Source organism: Schistocerca gregaria, chromosome X (genome assembly GCF_023897955.1).
Source record: "Schistocerca gregaria isolate iqSchGreg1 chromosome X, iqSchGreg1.2, whole genome shotgun sequence".
Lineage (NCBI taxonomy): Eukaryota > Metazoa > Arthropoda > Insecta > Orthoptera > Acrididae > Schistocerca > Schistocerca gregaria.
Window position 1 is genome coordinate 669343173 of NC_064931.1, and position 17087 is coordinate 669360259.

At 44.3% G+C, this 17087-nt stretch overlaps 1 protein-coding gene across 2 annotated transcripts in view; it reads left to right on the forward strand.

Moving 5' to 3' along the window:
- LOC126297635 (probable nuclear hormone receptor HR3) overlaps positions 1–17087 on the forward strand; it is a 517590-nt gene that overhangs the window by 84402 nt on the left and 416101 nt on the right. The window contains exon 1 of one of the 2 annotated variants that reach the window (XM_049988660.1): positions 9004–9045. The exons of the other annotated variant lie outside the window; for it this stretch is intronic. The gene's annotated coding sequence lies outside the window, so the exon portion shown is untranslated. Of the gene's footprint in view, positions 1–9003; positions 9046–17087 lie in introns of those variants that run through there. 2 annotated transcript variants of the gene reach the window in all.

Consider the following 17087-nt stretch of genomic DNA (forward strand, 5'->3'; position numbering starts at 1 on the left):
CAACGAACAATTCGGGGTTGCAAATAAATTTCCGACAAAGACCCGCCAGGTTAGCCGAGAGCGCTAATGCGGTGCTTCCTGCACTCGGGTAGGCGCGACGGCCCCGGATCGAATCCGCCCGGCCCGCTGTGCTGGCCAGCCTGGATGTCGTGTTTAGGCGGTTTTCCACATCCCACTATTTGAATGCTGGGCTGGTCCGCACTTTCCGCCTCAGTTACACAACCTACAAACATTTGAAACACGTTCGCACTATTTTACGGCTTACACTAGACGCCGACAGCTGGGGTTCTATGATTCCGTCCTGGGGGGGGGGGGGGGGGGGGGGATACAGGGTGGTGGCAGGAAGTGCATCCCGCCACCCCTTTAATTAACCATGCCACATCCGATCGTAACCACGCCGACTCTGTGAATATAAACTGCGGGACAAAGGCGCATGCAAAAGGAGAAAAAATTAATTTCCGACAAACGATTGCACTTACAGAGTCCAGGAGGATGCGGCAAATAACTTTCCAAGAAGAGATTGTAATTAAACTGTGCAGAACTTCGTTTTCTGGTAGTTTCATTTTGACCTCTGAGCAGCCTTCCACAATTAATGCAATCCTGCAGTGTTTATTTTGGTTTTCAGGTAAATGATTTGATCAAAAGGGCTTCAGAACTGCCCTTATCTCATGGAGAGAGAAAAATAAATCATATCCTGAGAAGACTGCAGCAAAATAGATTCCACTAAACATCACCAACTATCTTCGCCACTATTTGGCAAAAGATGTGTTGTGTGAGGTTTACTACGAAACTGTGCAATGAAGAAGAACCTTTTATGAACGCAAACAAAGCTCGTTTTTCTGTACAAACTTAAAAACAACTGTAAAACTTGCGGCGTTTATAATGCGTGAAAGATGGCGAGAAAATTACTGATTTCCCGTTTTCACGACGAATGTCGCCCCAGCGTGGCTAAATCGTCAACTCTAAAATAATAAGACTAACTTTACATACAAGTTTGTCGCTTGTGCCTTTCAGTCCCTTCCTAGGAATTTATTGCTGTCCCAAATTTTCCTTTTCCTTTACGTCTCAAGCCATTTATACAGACATTAATAAATACATTGTATTGAGCATATTTGAGGCATAAGTAACATAAAAATTGAAAAGAAAAGATTCTACATAAGGACTCGAACCCCCACCCTCGCATTCCCGTTCCATACTCTTTCCGCTGTGTCCGCAGATCCTGGTGTAGTAGCTAGCGGTGCTGCCTCTGGGTCACGGGGTCCTGGTTTCGATTCCCGGCCGGGTTGGGGTTTTTCTCTGCCCGGGAAGTGGGTGTTTGTGTTGTCCTCCTCATCATCATCATAGTATCGTTGTGGATTTAGTTTTTGTCTGTATCATTTCAGTGGATATTTTAAGTTCGTTATGAAAGATGATGAGACGTGGTATCAGTCCTGGTTTTACTTAGCAAGTCATAGATGAATTCGTCAACATTCGTTTAGAGAAGCAACAAAATGTCTAGTTCCTAGCGGTTATGAGGTCTTCAGTTAACAATTGTGGCATTACTGCTAGCTTTCCATTCAGCCTATATAATGAAATCTTGAATGTTGACCCAACCTGCCGAGTAGTTTTTCACTTTGTTTATCTAAACACACGGTCGGCAGTTGCATCAAGAAATCTTTACTAACCACCTACGGTGAGGATGGCGTCGTCGGACACCATTTTACGCATTTAGTCATTTTCTAATTTATATAATGATATAGTTCTTATCACACATATTAGGAAATATTTTGGCTGCAACTATGTTGTGCACTTATAGATCACATTTCAAATTTTCTACTTATTTATTTATCGTGCTAACTTTGCTAACTGAATCACGCTGCGGAAGGGATCACATAATGTGACTCAGATGTTACTGCTAAACTGCATTCCACTCAGTCGTTCGGACATCAAGTTTAGTTCCAGTAGCGAACATCCACGTCAGTTCGCGTAATGGGAATTTTCTGCGGCCTCATCAGTAGATTGCGACGTGCTGACAAACTGGCGGAGGAGGAGTCATACGTGATATTTCTAGCAGCACCTAACGGAACTATCTATTCACTGCAAACTCAGTTATGAGTGAAAGCTAGATGCCGTGTCTCCGTGTCACCAGGACAGTGGTTCGTAAACTATGTTCAGCTGTAATCATTGCGTTCCCAGAGGACTCCTGCAGAGCTCCGCTAAAAGTGTCATAGAATTAATGGCAAGAGAAGCTGTTTTTTGGCTACTGGTCTTCAGTTTAAGTTTCTCCGTCCCTCTTGCAACCACCGAGGTATTTAGAATGAAATTTTCACTCTGCAGCGGAGTGTGCGCTGATGTGAAACGTCCTGGCAGATTAAAACTGTGTGCCGGACCGAGATTCGAACTCGGGACCCGAGTTCGAGTCCCAGTCCGGCACACAGTTTTAATCTGCCAGGAAGTTTTACCGAGGTATTTATTTGCAAGTTTGTAATCAAGTAGCAATTAAGAAGTCAAGAGGGCGATTTGAGAGAGAGATGATTTAGCACTGCAGTTCACTGGCAAACGGAAGTCTTCCTAATATTTTCACGTCGGTACTGTCACCAAAAACAATGACGTAATTGTGTTATTAAAATGATAAAAATTTGACAATTCATCTCTTGCTATTCGTCGATATAATGACCCACAAGATCCAACAGCGATTGGCTCTCGAGTTGTTGATATCCACGCCACACGAAGGACTATGCAGGTTCTTGGTAAATTTCGTTATGAAAGCCTTCCCAGTGAATCTGTTTTACTGGATTACCACCCATTAACTGTCACTCCGTTAACCATCTTAGGCTCCCTGAACCCACCCCACCCCTTTACTCTCGAAAAGCAGTTGATGACAAAGAAGTTTGGCATAGAGTTTAAAACTTTCGCCACGAAATCCAGTCGTTGCCAGAACGATGACAAAACCCACCGAGGCAATACAGATGATGAAACACATAGCGTTATGCGCGCGTTTGGGAGCAGCGAGTTTTAACCTGTGTTCAAGGATTCGCGTGGTTTCCCATCACTTAAACCAGGAGAATAACGGGATGGTTACCTAAACAATGCTAGTAATCATTTATTTCCTATATTTTTCAAAACTGAACTATGTCCCCTCAATATCGACTTTGTTATTGGGATGGTAACCCATTAGCCGTATTAGGTATTGTTAAAATATTCAAAATATTATTTAAGGTGATACATGTGTACATTCTAATCGCTCCAACTCAGCTATAGCTCAGTTAACAGAATACCAGAATTCGCGGGAAATGCTATGGTAGAACAGTCCCCGGAGTCAATTACCAGACTCGACATTCCAGTTGGATTATAGCTTTGTTGTGTGCTCGTCAACTATGAGGAGTGGTGGTTAAGTCACTGGATTTGGATTGGGTTAGAGTGGGTTCCAATTTCCGTTCGACCAACTTGCTTTGTGCTTTGAGTTGTTTCCCTAAATCATGTAATAGAAACGCTGGGATGACTCCTTGAACAATGCTAGGGCCTCTTACCCATCCTTGTCCAGCTAAGCTAGTTCTCTATCTCCAATCACGTCGATATCGATGAAAGTTAAACTCTAATGTTACTTCCCTCCTAGTCATCGGAAAAAGGCAATAGCCGCACTAATTAAAGCTGCTGCACAAAATATATATATATATATATATATATATAGCAATAACAGGGATGGAACCTACCCTAATTCAATCTCGGTATGGTTCTACACAAAGGTCGCAAACAACGTAGTCATTTGACTCTAGTTCATGCCATCCTTAATTATCTCATTATCAACTGTGCATTAAATCCTAACCTTTCCTCTTTTATTGTAGCTGCAACTATCGTCAGCTGTTGTCTAGTGGCCCACATAAGCAGCTGATGAAGCTGTTGTTTTACAGCCAATGTCTGGTATTTTTTTACTTACATTTGCGGTAGTATCCATGCAGTTCTCATAACTTATAATGTTTTAGAAGTCGTTACACTGAAAGAGTGAGGCAAGTGTCGATTTATAAAGACAGGTATGCTATGTAGGAAGAGTGTAGTACCGCCAACCACGAATCACCAAATAAGTTTTTATGGCTCGTTATGAACTAAAGCCTATATGAGCAAGCACGGTCCAGTTAGAAGCAAGAGGAGATGGGCCGAAGTAATCCATTTATGTTGCGACGCAGATTACTGTTTTTCACACCTACAGCTACCAGCAGGCCACGAGAATGAATCGCGTTTAACGTTACCTGTGGTTTGAGGCTTCAAAGCTGCCTTATGGAATGACGTTCTCCTAGACATCCTCTGTGCTACTACAACGCTGATAGAGAGAACTTTGCATCGGTGAGCAAGAAAAAATGATGGTTTCTGTGAAAACCCGCTATTATAAATACGTTTGAGAGAAGATGCGATGTTTGCCGGAGCTCGCATATTGCGTCATGCACCGATAAGTTCCAGTACGGTACGGTATTTGTCTGGCTTCTCGGACTAAGAAGATGTAGTGTAGTGTGAACCCCGTCTAATATATGACTACGATTTTCCAGCCAGCCTGGCTTACCATGAGAATTTACGACAGTTCTGAGAAGTTAGATGCAATTTGACGTTGTCAGATTATAGCTCGCGATCTGTTTTCAAAAATACTTTTCTATCAGAACTGTATCGATTGCATGGGACCAGTTAGGACTCTTACGAGCTATCATCAGAACCACTATCTTATGCACGAAAATAACATATCAACTAGGCGCCTAGCGTCCATGTTGGTCGCTTGGACACGAACTGATTTCGAGTGACTAAGATGGAAGCTAGATGAGTATTGACCTGTTATTTTCATGAAAAGGCACTGATTCTGATGATGACTCATACACTATCTGATCAAAAGTATCCAGCTATCTGTTTGTAAACATTAATATAGGGTGTATCCACCTTTCGTCTTTATGATAGCTTGAACCCTACTGGGGACACTTTCAATGAGGTCTCTGAATGTCTGTGGAGGAATCGAGGTCCAATTGTCCTCAAGAGCCGAAACCTTAGAAAGCTGGACTCTCTGATCTGGAGCGAGGTTCAAATGGCTCTGAGCACTATTGGACTTAATTTCTGAGGTCATCAGTCCCCTACAACTTAGAACTACTGAAACCTAACTAACCTAAGGACATCACACACATCCATGCCCGAGGCAGGAATCGAACCAGCGACAGTAGCGGTCGCGCGGTTCCAGACTGTAGCGCCACTCCGGCCGGCACTACAAGAGGATGTTAGCGTTTATGTTAGGAACAGTGTGCCAACAGTCGCATATCTTTCAGCATCATTATATGACGTATTTAATAACTAATTTGTCTCAATTAAATTAAAATGTGTTGAATAGGAAGGCTGTACTTACACATCGATCTACAGTGGACGATACTCAGTTAACGCTCAAGTCACTAATAACGCAACGTATTCTGCTGACAGGATGCATTTGTTCTTGATCATGCCCACAAGAATTGGAGTCTCAAACTTTACACAGCTGTAGCAGATTTACCCCTCTCCAATGACCGTTCACCGTATCTAAACCAAGTTCAGTTTTGTGGCTTTTCTCTGTAGAATGAGAAGATTCTTTAGTACAATTACCTGAAATACTACGCCTTTCATCTGTAGAGCAGAATGAAGTAGTTCGATGTCCTGTATAGCTGAGTCTCCGTTGTGAAAACGGTTGTGAGCTTAAAACATTTGCTGGAACTCTCGCAGTATGTGCAGGTTCCAGCTTGTATTATCGCTTTGATTTTTGCCACACGTAGCACATTTTCCTTGAATATCATACGTAGGTTGTTAAACTTGAGGAATCAGTCAAGGGAGATAAAACTAACAGCCAAATAATCAGTTTCCTGAGTTTTATGTAAATCATTAAAATTAAACACTGGGATGTTCCCTTAAATAGGGCACTGTGACTTCTTTTCCCCATTTATCTTCAATTGAGCGACTAAATGTTAACCTTACTCCTCTCCTTCAGCTTCATGTATATCTCTTTAGTACTAGTTCCTATCTGTCAACATTTGGAGTCAAGGCGTAGTTAAGCAAGAGGTAGCCTACTCCATCTTCGCTTTATTCATGATAAGCCTAATCTTGCTCTCTAAGAAGCGGCCGAACACTGGTAGCTCTTCGAGAAGGACTCTCATAATTTTTACATATTTCTAACTGTAATGTATACTAGTAAATATTTGCAAGAGAAGAAAAGGATTAGAAGGCCGATCTTGACACAAAAGTCTGTTGTTTTCATTACGTAAACGTATTTCGCTAAGGCTTCGTCGTTATCAGCTGGCTATTGTTTCTGAAAATATGTAACAATTTCCTTCCTGAAAATCTAGAAAGATGTGAGCAACAGTTAAGGAAGCGAAGGAAAAATCTGGAAGAGGGTGCAAAGTTTAAGAAGAAGAAATAAAAACTTTTGAAATTTGCGGTGGAAGAAGAGCACTTCGACGAGCATTTGAACGGGATGAATATTATCTTGAAAAGAGGTTATAAGGTACATATCAACGACAGCAAAACATAGGTAATTAAGTGTAGGCTGTGGGCAGCAAAACAACTTATAATGAATGAAGTAGAGAGGATATAAAACGCTTACTGGCAACAGCAAGAAAACGGTCTCTGAAAAAGAGAAACTACTCGACATTGAATATAAACGTAAGTGTTAGGAAGTCTTTTCTAAATGTATTGTCCGGAGTGTGGCCTTGTACAGAAATGAAACGTGGACAATAAAGAGATCAGACGCCAAGAGAATACAAGCTATTGATTTGTTGTGATACAGAAGGATGCTGAAGATTACATTGTTTAGTCGGATTGCTGATGAGTACGAATCTATCCGGGGAGAAAAGAAATTTATTGCACAACTTGAGTAAAAGAATACCCTAGAGCATCAAAGAATCGGCAATTTGCTGCTGGACGTAGGCCCTAAGTGTGAGGGGTAAACATTGCAGGGGGAGACCAAGGCTTAACTACTGTAAACATGTCGAAATGAATGTGGGTTGCAGCAGCTGAGATGAAGAGGCTTGGACAGAATACGCTACCGTAGAGAACCAGTCTTCAGTATGAAGGCGACAACAACAACATGGCGAAATCAAGCAAAAGTGATGCGGTTATTTTTAAAATACGTAAGATATACGCCAGAAATACCTTCAGTAATTTTCAGAAACATCACTGAATATGGCGGAACTTGGACGAAACTTGCTTAGACGACAGGAATATTAGTCTTTCACACGAAGGAGGACCAAAGTCTTTCATTTATTACATAAATTTATTTCTAAAGAACTATGCGGTCCGTTACAAATGGTAGCTTAACTGATTAGGTGTTTCATATATACACTTCCATATATACTACATTTGTAGCCTGTAGAACATCAACGCGATACAAAGTGTCTCTTCATATCTTTACCAACATCTCTTCCGTCACCGCCGCGCGGGATTAGCCGAGCGGTCTTGGGCGCTGCAGTCATAGACTGTGCGGCTGGTCCCGGCGGGGGTTCGAGTCCTCCCTCGGGCATGGATGTGTGTGTTTGTCCTTAGGATAATTTAGGTTCAATAGTGTGTAAGCTTAGGGACTGATGACCTTAGCTGTTGAGTCACGTAAGATTTCACACACGTTTGAACGTTTTTGAACGTTCTTCCGTCACCGCCTTTACAGCGTATCGTACTCGTGCCTTATGAGACTGCACGCCAGAAACTGTTGAACTGAGCGCTTTATCCTTTCACCCACAAAAATCTCACGAGGGCCGCGCAGGGTAGCAGTGCGGTCTCAGGTGCCTTGCCACGGTTCGCGCGGCTCCCCCGTCAGAGGTTCGAGTCCTCCCTTGGGCATGGGTGTGTGTGTTGTCCTTAGTGTAAGTTAGTTTGAGTTAGATTAAGTAGTGTGTGAGCCTAGGGACCGATGACCTCAGCAGTTTGGTGCCACAGAACTTACCACAAAGTTCCAAAACTCGCGATGGGTTATGTTCAGTGAACGTGGTGACCAGGTTATTGGATCTTCTCTACCGATCCATCCGTCCGTAAATGTTTCATTTATCTAGAACTAGCGTGCAACAGAAGGTTAGAAGAGTATCCGTAAAAACTTCACGGTTTAAGATACGATTGGCAACGGACTTGCCACAGTGGATACACCGGTTCCCGTGAGATCACCGAAGCTAAGCACTGTCGGGCGTGGTCGGTCCTTGGATGGGGGACCATCCAGGCCGCCATGCACTGTTTCCATTTTTCGAGGTGCACTCAGCCTCGTGATGCCAATTGAGGAGCTACTCGACCGATTAGTATCGACTCCGGTCAAGAATACCATCTTACGACCGGGAGAGCGGTGTGCTGACGCCACGCCCATCCTATCTGCATCTTCCACCTAGGATGACACGGCGGTTGGATGGTCCGGGTAGGTCACTCGTGGCCTGAAGACGGAGTGCTTTTTTTTCAAGATACGATTTGCAAAAGAATGCATAGACACATGGAAGGCTATTCATAAAACGTTCTCACGAATCAAGCTACGGTTTGCAACAAACCTCATAGCTGTATCTAGCATAGTTCCTTAGAAATAAATTTTTGTAATTGGGGAAGACTTTATGCTCGGGCTGTGCTGTATTCGAAAATAAACACACTGATGAGCCCTTTGGGAAAATACGGTGACAAATATTCTCAACCACCGACGAAGTTCAGGGTTTCGGCCTCCCGTTGACCCTGCCAGCGTACGGAGCTTCAGGTAAATTTCACTTCCGCACTTCAGCGTATGAATGAAACTCGTGTCATTGCCCCCTGCGGGCGTACGTTCTAACAGCCTGCTAGTACCGGTAGCGTAGAGATGTAGCGCCACACGTTACGAGAATCCCAGTATTGTCACCGGCGTGCCGGCGTGGGGTCGGAGGTAACAGAGGCACGTGGCCATTTTCGGCGCGGAGCGCATCGCGATAGGCGGTGACCTCGGCTCCCGCACTCGGCCAGTCGGGCAGGCGGCCTCGGCGGCGCTCGGCGCCGATCGAAGCGTCCGTGGCGTCGGCGTCGGCGTCGCGGCGGCCCGCCAGTGCGCCACCGGACTCGGCTCGCGACGCCAGACGCCGCCCCGTAAGTGTCGCCTCCGCTGCCCGCGTCTGTTGGGAGTGCGCGCCGCGCGAGTCCACTCCCGCGAGCCTCTCGGTACTGTCCGCTGTCGCTAGCCCGCTCGTCTGCGTCCTCTGCCGTTTTGACGCCTTCGCCGTTGCGCCTCGGACGCTCCTGTCACGTCGTCGCCGATCCTATGTGGCGTATGCCTTCTGCCTCGACTCGCCGTGACAGTCGCTCCGACTGCCGCTCGCCGGCCCGCTTCGGGCGCCGTCCACAAAACCTTTGTGTTTCCGCCTCGCCTTGTACACGCGTCGATGCCCTCACGCATTCCGCTTCAGCTTAACGGGAGGAGAGAATTAAAAAAAAAAAAAAAAAAGAAAAAAAGGGAAAGGAACCGTCTTCGGTCTCTAGTCACGCTAGTGGCGATTTCCATCTGTAAACTCCTAGAGCAAAAATCTCTTCGAGAGAAAACATACTGCGTGTTCCACTGGCTCGTGTATCGATTGGTGGCAACGAGCCGTGGGCACTCTCGGTTTCGTCGGCCGCTGAGGGCACCGCATCTCGCCGCCCTGCTCCTCACAGGTGTACCACAGCTCAATATTCGCGAGCCGCACAACAGTAGCTTGCACTCTGCTTCCAGAAAGCTACAACCGTCATCTCTCTCCGAAAGCTTCACCTCTCTCCTAAATCTGATTCAGTGGACAAATAAAATTTTAATACATCGTAAGTGCACTTTCATATTTGCAGCCCATTATCATTTACGGCCTTTCCGTAATTCAGCACTGTTGAAACAGAACCTGGAAAAGACAGGGACTTTCGAAACCCTTACAATAGTGATTTCAAAAGCTAAACACTGCTGTAAAGTAAATTGTAACGAGACGCGACGAAGAAAACGCGCTGTATTTAATACTGTCCCTAAATTTCCCATATAATTTACTCTCCAACGGACGATATTAAAAAGAATGTCTACCTCTGACTTGCAACGCTCCTGCTTCCTTCTATTTTCTGACTGACTGACGCAATAATCGGAACAACGGCTTAAAATAGCGGGCTCCCCGTTGATTTGAGTAGGTCCCAATATACGGGACTCAAACTCCTCCCGCTCTCGGAGAGAAACAGCAGGGAAAGATTGCTTACGCATGCTTTCCTGTTCTTATATTCATTCCTGTGTCTGTTGATTGAGATTCCTTCTGAAAAACAAGTTTATTGTGTTTCCTAACAAGGTGACTAATATTGCCTCGTGGGCAGTACTGCAACTACCGAAACAGACACACGACGCCGAAATATCAGGACGTACCAGATCAGTTTCCCTTACAGATTTTACCGATGTCCCTGTTTTTTTTTGTGATGGCCCAACTGGTTTGGTAAAGGAGTGTAATGGTCATAATGTGTGCTGGCCGCGTATCGTAGAGGTTGTATGTCGGCTGAACGCTGGAGCACTTGCAGCTCAATGAGCTGGGGGTACGTGAGGGCGTGTGGCCTCTACTCCACATACGCAGCGTAGCGGCGACGCGATTACTGAAGTCTGGGAAGTGAAACTACCGTTCCGAGCCCTTTCTCCTGCCACCTCCCTCCACCCTTCCTTTTGCAGTCGTTATTTTACTGTTGATTCTTTGTTTGGACTCGTAGTTAGTGTCTTGCACCACCTAACCTCACATGCAGTATCTTCATAATATATTTTCTGTAAATAATTAGTTTCGTTCTGAAGGGCAGTGAGGGAGGTTTTTGTAAGCTATAACGTAAGTCAGAATCACTCACACACACACACACACACACACACACACACACACACACACACACACACACACACACACTTAGAAAATGTTTCGAATACGTAAGTAATAAATTGACCATCGATTCTCAGGGACTGCTGCATCTGTTCTCAGTATTTAACGTTCCGCCATCGCTAAGGTAATGAGGTATGCCAAAATTATGCAAACTGAATTAGTAGCGAGGCTAAAATGTCTAAGCCATTTGGAGAAGACATTTGAAAACCATAATTACCTATTCGTAGAGCTGGCTGGAGTATAAGCAAATTGGAACTCCAGTTTCAACTGCTTTCCTTAATTCCAAAAGATTTATAAAATTTACAGAAACATTAGAATAAAAAGTAGTACAGGGCGGCCGTATCAAATAAAATCAAACGGAGCGCTGTTCATGTCATTATGAAAGTAAATAATTTAATCAGTGCCTCCATCATTCACTTGTTCGATTATTACTTTGAATGGTATCTGCAAGTTTTGTTTCCCTCGTAGTTTCACAGTAGCAGCGAACGGGAGCTGGAGCATTCTTTACTTTCTTCAGCTGAGAGGGTTCTCCCGATCGAATAATGTAAACACTAAGATCGTTTCTGAGCCAGTTTAAGGTAATAATTTTACACGTTTCTGTAGTACTGTTCATTTTATTTTGTGGGAAATGAACCGAAACGACCTGCTTACGGTAAATGAAGTCTGGGACTCCTTGCACTAAACTTCTTTAGCCGTCGTCGAGCATGTACACGCAGACTTAGATGTTAATTGTGGATCACGAACTTTGTTGTTCAGAAATGCGCGTATAAGAAATTCATTGCTCGAGACTGAAATTCTAGCGCCACATATGGATCGTTAACAATTTTTTCCCGTTTTAGCTGCCTATATGATTTAAACCTATACCTTCCAGTTTTTAACTAGAGATATTATTTGCTAGATTATGAGGTAATATAAGGAAGACTCAGAATCGCAAAAGAAAAAGAAATTCTTTGAAGAGCCTTTATTTTTATACATCTTAATTTTCACGTGGAAAATTGTGCCAGGACAAGACGCTTGGATTTCCTGCCTTTTATGAGCACTCGCCTCAACCATTAGTTTATCCAAACATGGCTTCTCCACTGTCCCAGATGCTGATCTGCACTCGATGATTTCCTCCTAATTACCAAACTTTTATGCGCAGATGTTCTACGTTGACGAGAGCAGCATCACTGAAAGGAGCGGTAGAGGAGAACGTACCTGCTCGCTCGGGACCAGAGATGTTATATGTATGAACATGAAAAAGAATTCTATTGTTCTCCCTCCTTATCGCAGTGTCTGCATTGATATACACTTGGTAATGTGTAAAACAAGAAATCTAGGTCAGACCCCAGGCCCCCCAACAAATATTCCTGTCTGATTTTAGATATACGTGTAGCGGTCACATCTGTAAATAGTGAGAGTCACAAGCTCTTTGTTTGTGTTCCTGCCTACATTTTAGTATCCTCATTCCATTCTGAACTAGCCTTCCTTGATGACAACAGAGGTCACGGAAAAAGATTGGATCACGACTGCAATTCTGGTTAGGTAAATCGTACCTTTCGAACAAATCTGAAACAAGTGAACAACACACTTAATAATTGGGAATGGGGATTCATTGTTGTTAATATAATTTGTCACAACGAGAATTAACTCAAGGATTCCTTATTTGAAAATACACCAATGTGTAAAACATAAGGAGGAAAGGAACACTCGTATGATGTGTCACTGCCAAGTAACATCATTCGATGAAACTTGAACCAGACATAGAAAGAACTGCTAAAGTATAGTACAGAAAGTGAAAGAGATGCGCAACAATTGTGTTGAAATCATCGCAATTCATTATGGTCCGCTGGACATTACAGAGGAGGGACATGGTTCTTAATATAGAGTGTGATCGCCACGAGGGGCAACGTAAGCTCTGCAGCAACGTTCTCCCAAGCTGTCCACCAGGTTGGGTGAAGAGTTCTTGTGCTAGGTTGTTCCATTTCTGCACTTGCCGAATGGTCGTTGGTACACGTGCCGCAACATGCCTCACCAACGCATCCAAAACGTGCTCGGTGGCTCGACGGGTTTAAGCCTGTGGAACGGGCAGACTATCCCATTTCCCGAATATCTTCTCGTTCCAACAGCTCCTCCAAGAGCACAGTTCGATGCGGTCAGGCATAGTCATCCATAAAAATGATGTCTGCGCCGAATATGAAAAGAAGCACATGGGGGAGGACAGTGTTACAATAACGTTGACCAGTGATTGTATAGTGTATAAGATTAGGAGGTCAGTAAGGCCAAGCCAAATTATGGCTTCTCGCACCATAACACCCGGGACACCAAAACGATCATGTTCGATAATGCTGGGCGCTCCCTCGTATGGTCCAATGGGCAACCCTTAATTCACCGAGAAACATTTCCGTTTTGGGCGTGCGGGGGCGAATGGACTGGCCTGCATGTTCTCCCGCCTTAAATCCGATCGAGCACGCGTGGGATGCGTTAGGAAGACGTACTACAGCACGTCCACATGCACCAACTACTTCCAGCAATTGTCAGTCGCGCTGCTGGAGGAGTGAAACGCCCTACAACAAGAATCCCTTACCAACCTTGTGGCCAGCATGGGAGCACGTTACGTAGCATGCAATGCCGTTCGTGGTAATCACACACCCTGTTACGAACCATGACCCGCCTTTTGTAATGTCCAACGGACCATTATAAATCGCGGTGCCTTCAGTGTACTAATTGCCTTTGAGACGGACAGAAATAACACTCTTCTTCATTGAGTATTTCCTTCAGTTACCTTCTGCACTATGACGTCCTTCTAATTATGGTCCAAGATTCAGCGACCTACAGGCCTACCACTTAGCAGTGACACGTCATGAGAAAATCAGCGTTGTCCTTAAGTATTTCGGAGAAACTGTCGGCAACATTGCCCACACTAGCGGTTAGACATGGTGTTGTATATAAGCTGCCTCCAGACGACGGATTGTAGGATGATATGAGCACGACATTGGGCGGTTTCAGTCAGACAGGCACGCAAACTGTCGTTTCCACCCCAAACATAAATATGCAGAGGACATGAACATGTTAAATTTGTCATATAAAAGTACATTGCTCACCAATATATTCCGAAACTCTCCACACAAACCTTCAATATTAAAGTTAAGAGCGGCTATAAGTATTGCAACAAATATAATCACTTACGTTATTCCACGGAAGTAGGCATTGTGCAAGAAAGGAACAGCACGGAAATGCGAGTTGTAGTCATAAAGTTTTAGTTATCACCTCGAAAATATAAAGCTGCATAGTTATTTTGTATTTATTTGCTGGTTTATTTCTGCCAGGTGGCTATAATTAAAGTGCAGCTACTCACACAGGTCCAGTGTGGACTGTAATTGTCGTATGGCAGCGAAATTTTGAATTAAATGTGCATAAATTCCTAAGGGACCAAACTGCTGATGTCATCGGTCCCTAGTCTTACACACTACTTAAACTAACTTATGGTAAGAACAACACACACGCCCATGCCCGAGGAAGGACTAGAACCTCCGGCTGGAGGGGCCCCGCAGTCCGTGACATGGCGCCTCAAACCGCGAGACCACACATCGCGGCCGAAATTTAGTAGAGGTGCTAATGCCTTAATGCGGAACCGATTTCCGTTGGAACCAATTTCGTCAACCAGGTGCAGCTCTGGCGATGAACAGCATCTCGTGGAAGTCTGCGGTGCCCATACTGAGCAAACTGTGTAAGCGGCGGTTAATACTGTACCAAAATCAACATTATGCCTTTCTCATTCGTTTGACATTTTCTGCCCACTCCTGATCCATTAAACACGAAAATATTACCATACGTCTTTCTTGCATTCGCAGCGCCAAATTTACACCTATTGGCCACACCTGGAACTAATTTTTTTTTCAGCTAAATCGGTTTCTTGTTTACGCGTAAGTAGATCTACCAAGTTTCGCTGTCATATGACAATTACAGCTTACACTGGACCTCTGTTAGTACCCCCATTTTAATAATAACTATTTCTGGTCACGTTGAAAACCCCGTGGAAGAGTACCGTATCAGGTCGCTAAAGGAGCCAAAACAAAATAGCGTAGCCCATTGGTAAAGCGCAACAGCGTACGGTAATTCATTTTCGGCACCAGCGGAAATATTGCAGCTGGACCAGGCCAATCCAGATGAGTTTCTTAGTCGTAAGATTGGCCTGTCATAGGTGCAACATTTCCGCTGCTGCAGCGAACGATGCCCCTGTTTATGATTGGGGTGGGCTATTTTGTTTTGGCTCTTCTAGCATGGTGCTGTGGTACCGTGGTGCGGGGATTTCAGTGTGTAACAGGACGGCAGGCTTGTACCTGCCAAAAACAATAAAAAATAATTACTTGAGTTTATTTATTCGAGGTGATAATTAAAACATTATGACTTCATACTGGTGCGGCAATTTGTCTTGTGGCTAACTAGTTCAATTTCGTAAGCTCAATACCATTACTCCGAAGGTTTGGAACTGTCTGCCTAGTCTGTATTCTGAAACTTGGTAACCTCCAGTTTTGGCGACAGCCGGCGTGCGATGAAAATTCTACGTGGGGTAGTTGTTCGAGTTCCATTGTTGATTACAGGTCAATAGATAACAGACTAAATGATCTGTTTCTATCAGCGGATGAAAGAAAGGACATTGCAACTCCCACAGGGCTGTGCCCTGACGAAGTACTGCTACTTCTGAAGGAAAACGTTTCGGGATACTGATTGCTTTGATTATCAGAACATCAAAACTGCAGTGTAACAGTAGGAATGGCAAGTAGCTGAATGTAAAAATCCCACACAAGAAATCACTGAACGCTGATAAGGAGCGGACCTGGCGGGAATAGCAGGACTCCTCCAGAAAAATAAATAGATAATCAAAAACAGGTCTCCGAAACCACAACACTGAATCCGGTGTACACACCCTATGCCGCCAGGATGGAAAAAGAAAATCGCATGTTTATCGAGCTTTAAATTCGAAAATAGCGAAGATCAGGTAACTGTGTTACCATAAATTCCAGAAACGCCACAATTAACCACCACGAGCACTGGGATCTGCCACCCGCTCTCTAATTCTGCAAAAGAGGCGCCAGTGGTGTGGCATGGCCCCGGACTAGGAGTACGTACTGGTGTGAGAGGTAGCGCACAGCTCAGCTGCGGCTCGGGCTGTGACTCGAAGACAGGACCGTATGGCGCGTCCCTTACCCCTGTACTCACTTCCCCAACTAAATAGATGAACTATATTCGCAGTGGCGAATATGGACAACCATCAGCTGTGTGAGGGAATGACAATGAAAATTTGTGCCGGACCAAGACTCGAACATGGACTCCCGCTTATCACAAGCGGTCGCCTTGCTATTAGCTATCCGAGCGCTCTTCACTACCGAACCCAAACGTCCATATGTCGTCAACTATGTGTTGCACTGTACTTCTGTACAGCAAAGGCACTGCAGTATGGTATGTAGGTATATACTCCCAACCTCTGTGACTGACACTGAATGTCAACTCCAGAACATTCTTCTAATTATATAATTACGAGAATGGACTTGAACGTCTGGCAAGAGAATTGGTGGTTATGTCAAACATAATAAACAGCAATCTCGGTGAATGTATCGGTATATGTAGAGTAAAATTAGCAAAATTTACGTAGATGAACTGCAATTTCTCATTAAATGGCTAGTCCCTATACTCTGTTCACCTTATCGTTATTATCAAGGCAGAAACCGTCATAAACATCTATGTATTTCTTATTACGTAAAGAACTATGGAGGAGGTATAGAGATAGGGAAAGAGAGAAACTCTACAGCGTTGTTGTTGTTGTTGTTGTTGTTGCGGTGGTGGTGGTCTTCAGTCCAAAGGCTAGTTTAATGTGCTACTCTATCCTGTGCGAGACTCTTCATCTCCAAATAACTACTCCAACATACATCTTTCTGAATCTGCTTGCTGTATTCATCTCTTGCTCTCACACTACGATTTTAGAGCCCCCCTCCTCCTCCCCCCCCCCCCCCCACACACACACACACTTCTATCCAATACTAAAAGCCGGCCGTTGTGGCCGTGCGGTTTTAGACGCTTCAGTCTGGAACCGCGTGATCACTACGGTCGCAGGTTCGAATCCTGTATCGGGCATGGATGTGTGTGATATCCTTAGGTTAGTTAGATTTAAGTAGTTCTCAGTTCTAGGGGACTGATGACCACAGATGTTAAGTTCCATACTGCTCAGAACCATTTGAACCAATACTAAATTTGTGATCCCTTGATGTCTCAGAATGTGTCCTATCAACCAATCCC